Genomic DNA, 8,332 nt, shown 5'->3' on the forward strand with positions numbered 1-8,332 from the left:
CACTTAGATTCCATGATGCAATGATTAATTTTATTTCCATTCATTGCCTTAATCTTATTTTCTGATTGATTGGAACTGATCAGTCAGCATGGTAATACACATCTAAATCCTAATTAAGTGTCATTGGACTTGGAAAAGCTTTTCATAAAAAGAACAGTTGTAAATCTATCATAATTTCAGGTTTAATTAACTTCAGATTCCACAGTTCTCATGAAATTCCATTCACATGAAAATGAAATTATCCAATCAAATATTTCCAACATAGAGAGAATTTTAACCACTAAAAACTTTATTTGCCCTTGAAAATATTTTTGCTCATGATGCATATATAAGTTCCATAAAACTATTTATTATCAAAATGTTTCATTCAAGTAAGCATTTATTAAGTACCTTTTATTGAATGAATTAATGAAAACAACTGATTAGTTCTGTGTAGAAACAGCTTTAGATTCAGAACCTTCTGTCAAATGTAGTTTCCATCAAAAGCTATGATTTTCCTGTTATGGTGTTTGCCTGATGTTCTCAACTCTAGGGAACACGATAGTGTTATCATTAGCACAGCCTCTAGTCACTTCATCTTCTTTGTGTCCCTGTGCATCTGCCATGACCCCTTACACTGTCTCCAAGATGATACTTTTTTCCTCTCAGCTTGATGAGACCAATTACTTTTCCTTCCCTAATAGGGTGTCAATTATGGCATTGTTATCATTGCTACAGCCAGAAGCACATTTATTACACTTGCTGTTACATCCCTTCAGAAATCTGAATGTTTTTACTTCAAGGTCTCTCATTTCCTTTTAGATGTCTTTCTGTACACTAATTGTCCTTTGTTGTCTCTTTTGAAGTGACAGTGTCTCTGACGTCCTGTTTGCAGACTTTTTCTTATTTCTTACTTTTTTTTTTTACATTTGGAATTGTCATTACACATTGGTGTTACAACACTTGTTCTATTCCTAGTTTTGAGTTTCAATATTCAACCCATTCCTGTGGTAGATACAATGTGTTATTTACCAGATGACTTTATAGTTATTGTTAGTGCATCCCTTTGTAGCTGGAACAGAAGTGACAAAACCAAATGCTTCTAATAGGAGCATTATACATCGTCAATCCAGTCAAAAATAGTCATCTAGTGGACTCGATGCTAGATACTGGGTATACAGAAATTTCTTTAAAATGGCACCATCCTTGCTGTAAAGAAATTACCGTCTCCAGTATCATAGGATCACAGATTAAGAGCTAGAAGAGATTTTGGAAATCATCTAGCCCAACCTCATTCTTTTACAGATTGGAAACTGAGGACTGGAAAACTGATGTGACTTGCCCAAGATATAACTTAGATAAAGGTATCAGAGACTGCAAATTTTTTTTCCCTGTATAATGTGGTAATGCTGATAATATGTGTGGTTCTTTTTTCCTCTCTCTTTCCAGTATATGTTTCAAGGAGTCCAGTGTAATTTAAATAATCTTGGCCAAGTATTCTAGGGGAAATGCAATGCAGTAAGAGATAATAGACTGGAGGAATTGTCAAATTCTTCCTATTAGACCCATCTGAGGTACTGATTTGAGTGGATGAGTTGGTACACCACTTGGGTGTGAGGGTGGAAAGGATATGGATTTATGAAAGCTGATATACTAGGGAAAGAAGTATCAGGTATTAGGGAAAAGAGACATTTCATCAAATTCAAAAGGATTGCATTATGTTCTTGACAATAGAGACACGAAATGACTGAGTATACTTTGGGAAATGTTTTAAGGTCTTTAAAGGTCTTTAATGTCTTAAAATTATCTTAAACTGCATTAAAAAGGACCCTTAAAGGTCTTTAATGTGTGAGGCCTGTGACCATAGTGCAAGTGAAACCTTCCAAGAAGCACAAGAGGTATTTTTGAGCTAGAGAAAGCCAGGAATCTTGTAGCCAATTGATTCCCTGGAAAGGGAAATGATCATCATGTACAAGGAGTTAAGGGGAGCTGAGTAAGTTGAGGTCTATTGGTTTAGCAATGGAAGCAAACATGAAATGATCATAATGGAGAACTGCTACTAGTTATATTTACTGAGAGCAGAAGGATATGTGAGCTACAGGACAAACTGATGCAATTCATTATGCCAGGAGGAATTGTGAAAGGTGGTACAGACATGAAGCAGCTGATGCAGGCATCTATTGCTAAAGTACTGGATAGGACAATATTATACTTGAATAAGAGTTTAGAACTCTTGGAGATCATTGTCCACGGATGGTTATTGTTGTTTTCTATGGCCTCTTACATGAAAGCTATTTGTTTCCTTTTCTTCTGAAAATAAACTTGTTCATATGGAATTTAGAACTCATTCGCTTAAATGGGGACTTGGGTGTCAGATGATGAAGTTCCTAGATATTTGCGTGAGAGTAACAAGTTAGAAGTGAAACATTCCCCAAAATATACTCGTTCATTTTGTGTTATAAGGGAGACTCTGACATGAGATACATAATTATAATTAGGGTCAGGGCCTTAAAAGACCAAAAGAAAGATCCAGAAAAAAAAGATATTTTAGGAAAGTTTGAGGAGAAAGTTTGGGGCTATCAGCCATATAGCTGGCAAACGTTACATAGAAAAGGTGGTACCTGACCTAAGCCTCAAACGAAGATAAAGTTACTGTGTTCATTTATTCCCCTATGTATTGCGTTCCTAATCTGTTTCATTGCTCAGCCGCTCTATATCATATTCAGTACCAAATTGTCTTGATGTTCACAATTTTGTCGTATAGTTTAAAATATGGTACTGCTGGAGCCCCTGCCTTCCCATTTTTTTCCATTGATTCTCTTGATATTCTTGACTTTTCATTCCTCCAGATGAATTTTGTTATTATTCTTTTCTACCTCTAATAAGTAATTCTTTGACAGTTTGATTGGTATTGCACTAAAAAAGTAAATTAATTTAAGTAATGTCTATTTTTATTATATTGGCTTAGCCTACCCCGGATCAATAGATATTTTTTCCTAGTTATATAGATGTCTTTATTTGTGTGGAGTGTTGTGTTATAATTTGTTCGTATAGTTTCTGTGTGTGAGTTAGTAGGTAGACTCCTAAATATTTTCCGGTGCTTGATAAATTCAAAGATCCCAGCTATTGGGGCCAGAACTTCCTATTTGACAAAAAAAACTGTGAAAACTGGAAAGAAGTCTGGCAGAAACTAGGCACTGACAACATCTCTTTCTGTGTACCAAAATAACCTCAAGATAGATATGTGATTTAGACATAAAAGTTTATATCATAAGCAAATTAGTGGAACATGGAGGGAATTAAGTCAGATCTATGAATAGGAAAATAGTACATGACCAAATTAGAGATACAGAAGTTCATGAAAGGTAAAATGGATTATTTTGATTATATAAAATTTTAAAAAGCCCTTTTTATACAAACAAAACCATATGGAGTCAAAAATAGAACAAAAACAGGAAACTGGAAAAACATCTTTACATCAAGTTTCTCTAATACAGGTCTCATGTCTAAAATATATAGGGAGCGGAGCCAAATTTATAAGAATAAGAACCAATTCCCAATTGATATATGGGCAAATGATGTGAATAGGAAGTTTTCAGAGGAAGAAATTGAAGTTATTAGTAGTCACATGAAAAAATCCTCTAAATTACTAATACCTAAAGAAATGTGAATCAATACAATCCTGAGGTACCATTTGAAACTTATCAGATTAACTAAGATGACAGAAAAGGAAAAAAGAAAAATTCTGGAGGATGTGTGGGAAAATAGTTACATTAATGCACTGTTGGTAGAGCCATGAACTAGTCCAACCATTCTGGGAAGCAATTTGGAACTATGACCCAAAAGCTATTAAATTGTGCATACATTTTGGCCCAGCAATAGTATTACTAGACCTATACACCAAAGAGATCAAAGAAAGAGGAAAAGGATCCATATGCACAAACATTGTATAGCAAATGTTTTTGTGGTGGCAAATAATTGGAAACTGAGTGGATGTCCATCAACCAGGGAATAGCTGAACAAGTATATGGTATATGAATGTGATGGAATACTATTGTGCTATAAGAAATGATAAAGGGGATGGTATCAGAAAAACCTGGGAAGACTTATAAGAACTGAAGGAAAGTGAAATGAGCAGAACCAGGAGAACAATTTACACAGTAACAGTAATCTTATAATGATAATCAGTTGTGAAATATTTAGTAAGTATAATCAATACATAACCCACCACAATTCAAAAGAACTCAGGAGAAAAATGCTATCCATTTCCAGATAGGGGACTGATGGACTGAGTGTAGATGAAGCACATTTTTTTCTTTTTCTTGACTCTTTTTTTTGGGGGGGGCAGGGAGTACCTAGTTAATGTAGGAATTTGTTTTGCATGACTGCATATTTGTAATGGATTTTATATTTGGAATATGTAATGGAATTTATATTTCATATCTTGCTTACTCAATGGGTGGGGGAGAGATTGAGGGAGGGAGAGAATTTGGAACTGAAAAAATTAAATTAAATTAAAAAACAGAAGGTAAGGATCCTGAAAAGCAGAGATAAAAGGAGAGATACATTCCAAGAATAATGCATGGTCTTCACAAATGCACAAGGGCCAGAATAGACAGTTTAATACAGAATGTAGATTGATTTAATATACAATATAATGCAGATTGACTGGAAAGTAGCTTGAAGAATAATAGGAAACAAGATTGGAAAGAGTAGGTTGGAGTTGTCTGCCATGAGGCAGTATCATGCTGATGTGCCTGTCTAGAGGTAACAGGGAGGACCAATGACTTTTGACCAGGAGTGGGGTGACTGGGTTAAATCTGTGCCCTAAGAAGATTAATTTTTGGGGCAGCTAGGTGGCACAGTGGATAGAGCACCAGCCCTGAAGTCAGGAGGACTTGAGTTCGAATACGGCCTCAGACCTAACACTTGAAGCTTACTAGCTGTGTGACCCTGGGCAAGTCACTTAACCCCAATTAACCCCCCCCAAAAAGAGAAGATTAATTTCAAAGTTTTAGAAAATGGAGGGAAAAAAAGGAGACAGAAGAAAATTAGGAGGATAATGGCTATTTAGTTAGAATCTATAGAACTTAGAAACTGAAAGTAAAAATAAAACAATAAAAATAGTTTTCTGAAACTAATAAGGTCCCCAAAATTTTCACAAGGAGAATTAATTTGACAACAGTATTCTTATGATCTGGTATCTTATCCAGGATTCTTGAAAAAGGATTTAGAACATCCTTACCATTTCCCTTTTTAATTCTGAATGTGATGGCTTTCCTAATTCAGAACTTTATACTCAGCACAAGCCAAACACATGACATGTGTTATTCCCCACTTTGATTGGAGTAGATATGACCACATGAGCCATTATAACTGTTAGTGGTATGAATGACTTAGTAGAAAGAGACTATGAATGATAATGTCCTTTTTGGAAAATGTGAAAGTAAATGATCTACTTCATTAGAGTAGCTATTTAGGAGATGGTTGAAGAATGATAGAACAACTGAATTTCTTCACTTAAGATAATGATTCTGAGCATAACATGACTGCTAATGAGTCACTAATATACTAAGTGCTATTCAGAACATAAAAATCAGCAGAAGCTCAGTGTTGATGACCTAATTTTATTCTCCTCACAACCCTTAGGACTTTGTACTCACCATGTGATCAAAACTTTATTTAGTATTAGAGTGCTGGGCTCAGGAAGACTTAGCTTCAAATCCAGCCTCAGACACTTACTATTTGTATGACATTTGGAAAGTCATTTAACCTTTGTTTGCCTTGGTTTCCTCATTTGTAAAGTAAGGATGATAATAGTACCTAGCTCCTAGATTTGTTGTGATGATAAAATGAGATGTTTATAAAGTGCTTTGCAAACTTTAAAGTGCTTTATAAATGATAGCTATTAGCATTTTTGTTATTACAATAATAATTATCAGCATCTGAACAAATGTCACAATCTTTATATTTAGAATCTTTTCTCATTATATCCAGTACTCAATGTTTATATTCAAAATATATTGATTCACTTGATGATTCTTATCCTTTCTCCTTCATATCACTCTCAAATAATTACATGGTTCAGTTTATTCCATCTGATTTCATAGTGCCTTATTCTGCTCTTCTCATGCTAAGCTTAATATGTACTATATTTATTTATAGCTATGTCTTATCTCTCTTATGAGATTGTAAGGCTCCTGAAGGCAAGTGTTGTGCTTTGTCTGTTGGTATACTGCTCATAATTACTACACTAACCTGGTGATTTTTAAAAGAAGATATTTTAAAATGTTTATTAAATGAATGATAATAAGTAAATTCAAAATTTCCTTTTAGTTTTTTTTTCCATTTTCTATTTCTTTCCCTGGCTCTTCTCCACTTTCCTAAGCCCTGGGTAAGTTAAAGCTCATTTAATCCCTTGCTCTCTGTGTTTCCCAAATTATACTTTTGAAAATGCCCTAATGTCCAATGAATGAAAGGAACCCTTGAAAATAAAGTGTTGTCTCTGAGATTTACTTTTCACTGGGGAAAAGCTGAGGTTTATGGTTCATTGATTCCCAGAGAATGGTGTGATTCTATCTTCATTGGTGCTAGATGAGAGTGACTCAATCCATAATGGTGGTGTCTTTTAAAAATTTTATCTTTTATTAATTAATTAATTTATTTTTAGTTTTTAACATTCACTTACACAAGATTTTGAGTTCCAAATTGTCTCTCCATCTTTCCCCTCCCCCCACCCCAAGACTAAGTGCATTCTGCATACCCCTTACCCCAATCTGCCCTCCCTTCTATCACTCTTCCTTCTTCTGTTACCTTTCTCTTCTATTTTCCTGTAGGGCAGGATAGATTTCTATACCATACTGCCTGTATATCTTATTTCCCAGTTGCATGTAAAAACAATTTTTAACATTTGTTTTTAAAACTTTGAGCTCCATATTCTCTCCCACCCTTCCTTTCCACCCACCCTCATTGAGAAGGCAAGCAATTTGATATAGGTTATTCATGTATAGTCATGCAAAACACTTTCATAGAAGTCATGTTGTGAGAGACTAACTATATTTCCCTCCATCCTATTCCACCCACATTTATTCTATTCTCTGCTTTGACCCTGTCCTTTCTTAAAAGTGTTTGCTTCTGAATACCACCTGCCCCAATCTACCTTCCCTTCTATCATCTTCCCCTCTCTTATCCCCTTCCCCCCTATTTTCCTGTAGGGTAAGATAGATTCCCATACCCAGTTGAGTATGAATGTTATTCCCTCCTTAAGCCAAATCTGATGAGAGTAAGGTTCACTAATTCCCTTTCACCTCCCTTTTCTTCCCTTCCACTGTAAAACTTTTTTTTGCCTCTTTTATGTGAAATAATTTGCCATGTTCTACGTCTCCCTTTCTTATTCTCCCAGTAAAATCCTCCCTCATCCCTAAATTTTATTTTTTAGATTTTGATTTTTTTAATATTTTAGAGGGAAAATATATGTATATATATATATACATGTGTATATATACATACACACACACACACACACACACACACACATATATATATATATATATATATATATGTATATAAAACTAGCCTAATACTGAGAAAGGTCTCATGAGTTACAAATATCATCTTTCCATGTAGGAATGTAAACAGTTCAACTTTAATAAGCTCTTTATGATTTCTCTTTCCTGTTTACCTTTTCATGCTTCTCTTGTCTTGTATCTGAAAGTCAAATTTTCTATTCAGCTCTGGTCTTTTCATCAAGATGCTTGAATGTTCTCAATTTCATTGAATCTCCATTTTTTTTCTCCTGAAGGATTATACTCAGTTTTGCTGGGTAGGTGATTATTGGCTTTAATCCTAGCTCCTTTGAACTCTGGAATATCATATTCCAAGGCCTCTGATCCCTTAATGTAGAAGTTGCTAAATCTTGTGATACCCTCATTGTGTTTCCACAATACTTGAATTGTTTCTTTCTGGTTGCTTGCAATATTTTGGGAATCCGGAATTTGGCTATAATATTCCTAGGAGTTTTCCTTTGGGGATCTCTTTCAGGAAGTGATCAGTGGATTCTTTCAATTTCTATTTTACCCTCTGGTTCTAGAATATAAGGGCAGTTTTCTTTGATGATTTCTTGAAAGATGATGAATAGGCTCTTTTTTTGATCATGGCTTTCAGGTAGTCCAATAATTTTTAAATTATCTCTCCTGGATCTATTTTCCATGTCAGTTGTTTTTTACAATGAGATATTTCACATTATCTTCTATTTTTTCATTCTGTTGGTTTTGTTTTATAATTTCTTGATTTATCATAGATTCATTAGCTTCCATTTGTCCCATTCTAATTTTTAAGGCATTATTTTCTTCAG

This window comes from Vombatus ursinus, unplaced genomic scaffold (genome assembly GCF_900497805.2).
Source record: "Vombatus ursinus unplaced genomic scaffold, bare-nosed wombat genome assembly UNPS02007460.1, whole genome shotgun sequence".
NCBI lineage: Eukaryota > Metazoa > Chordata > Mammalia > Diprotodontia > Vombatidae > Vombatus > Vombatus ursinus.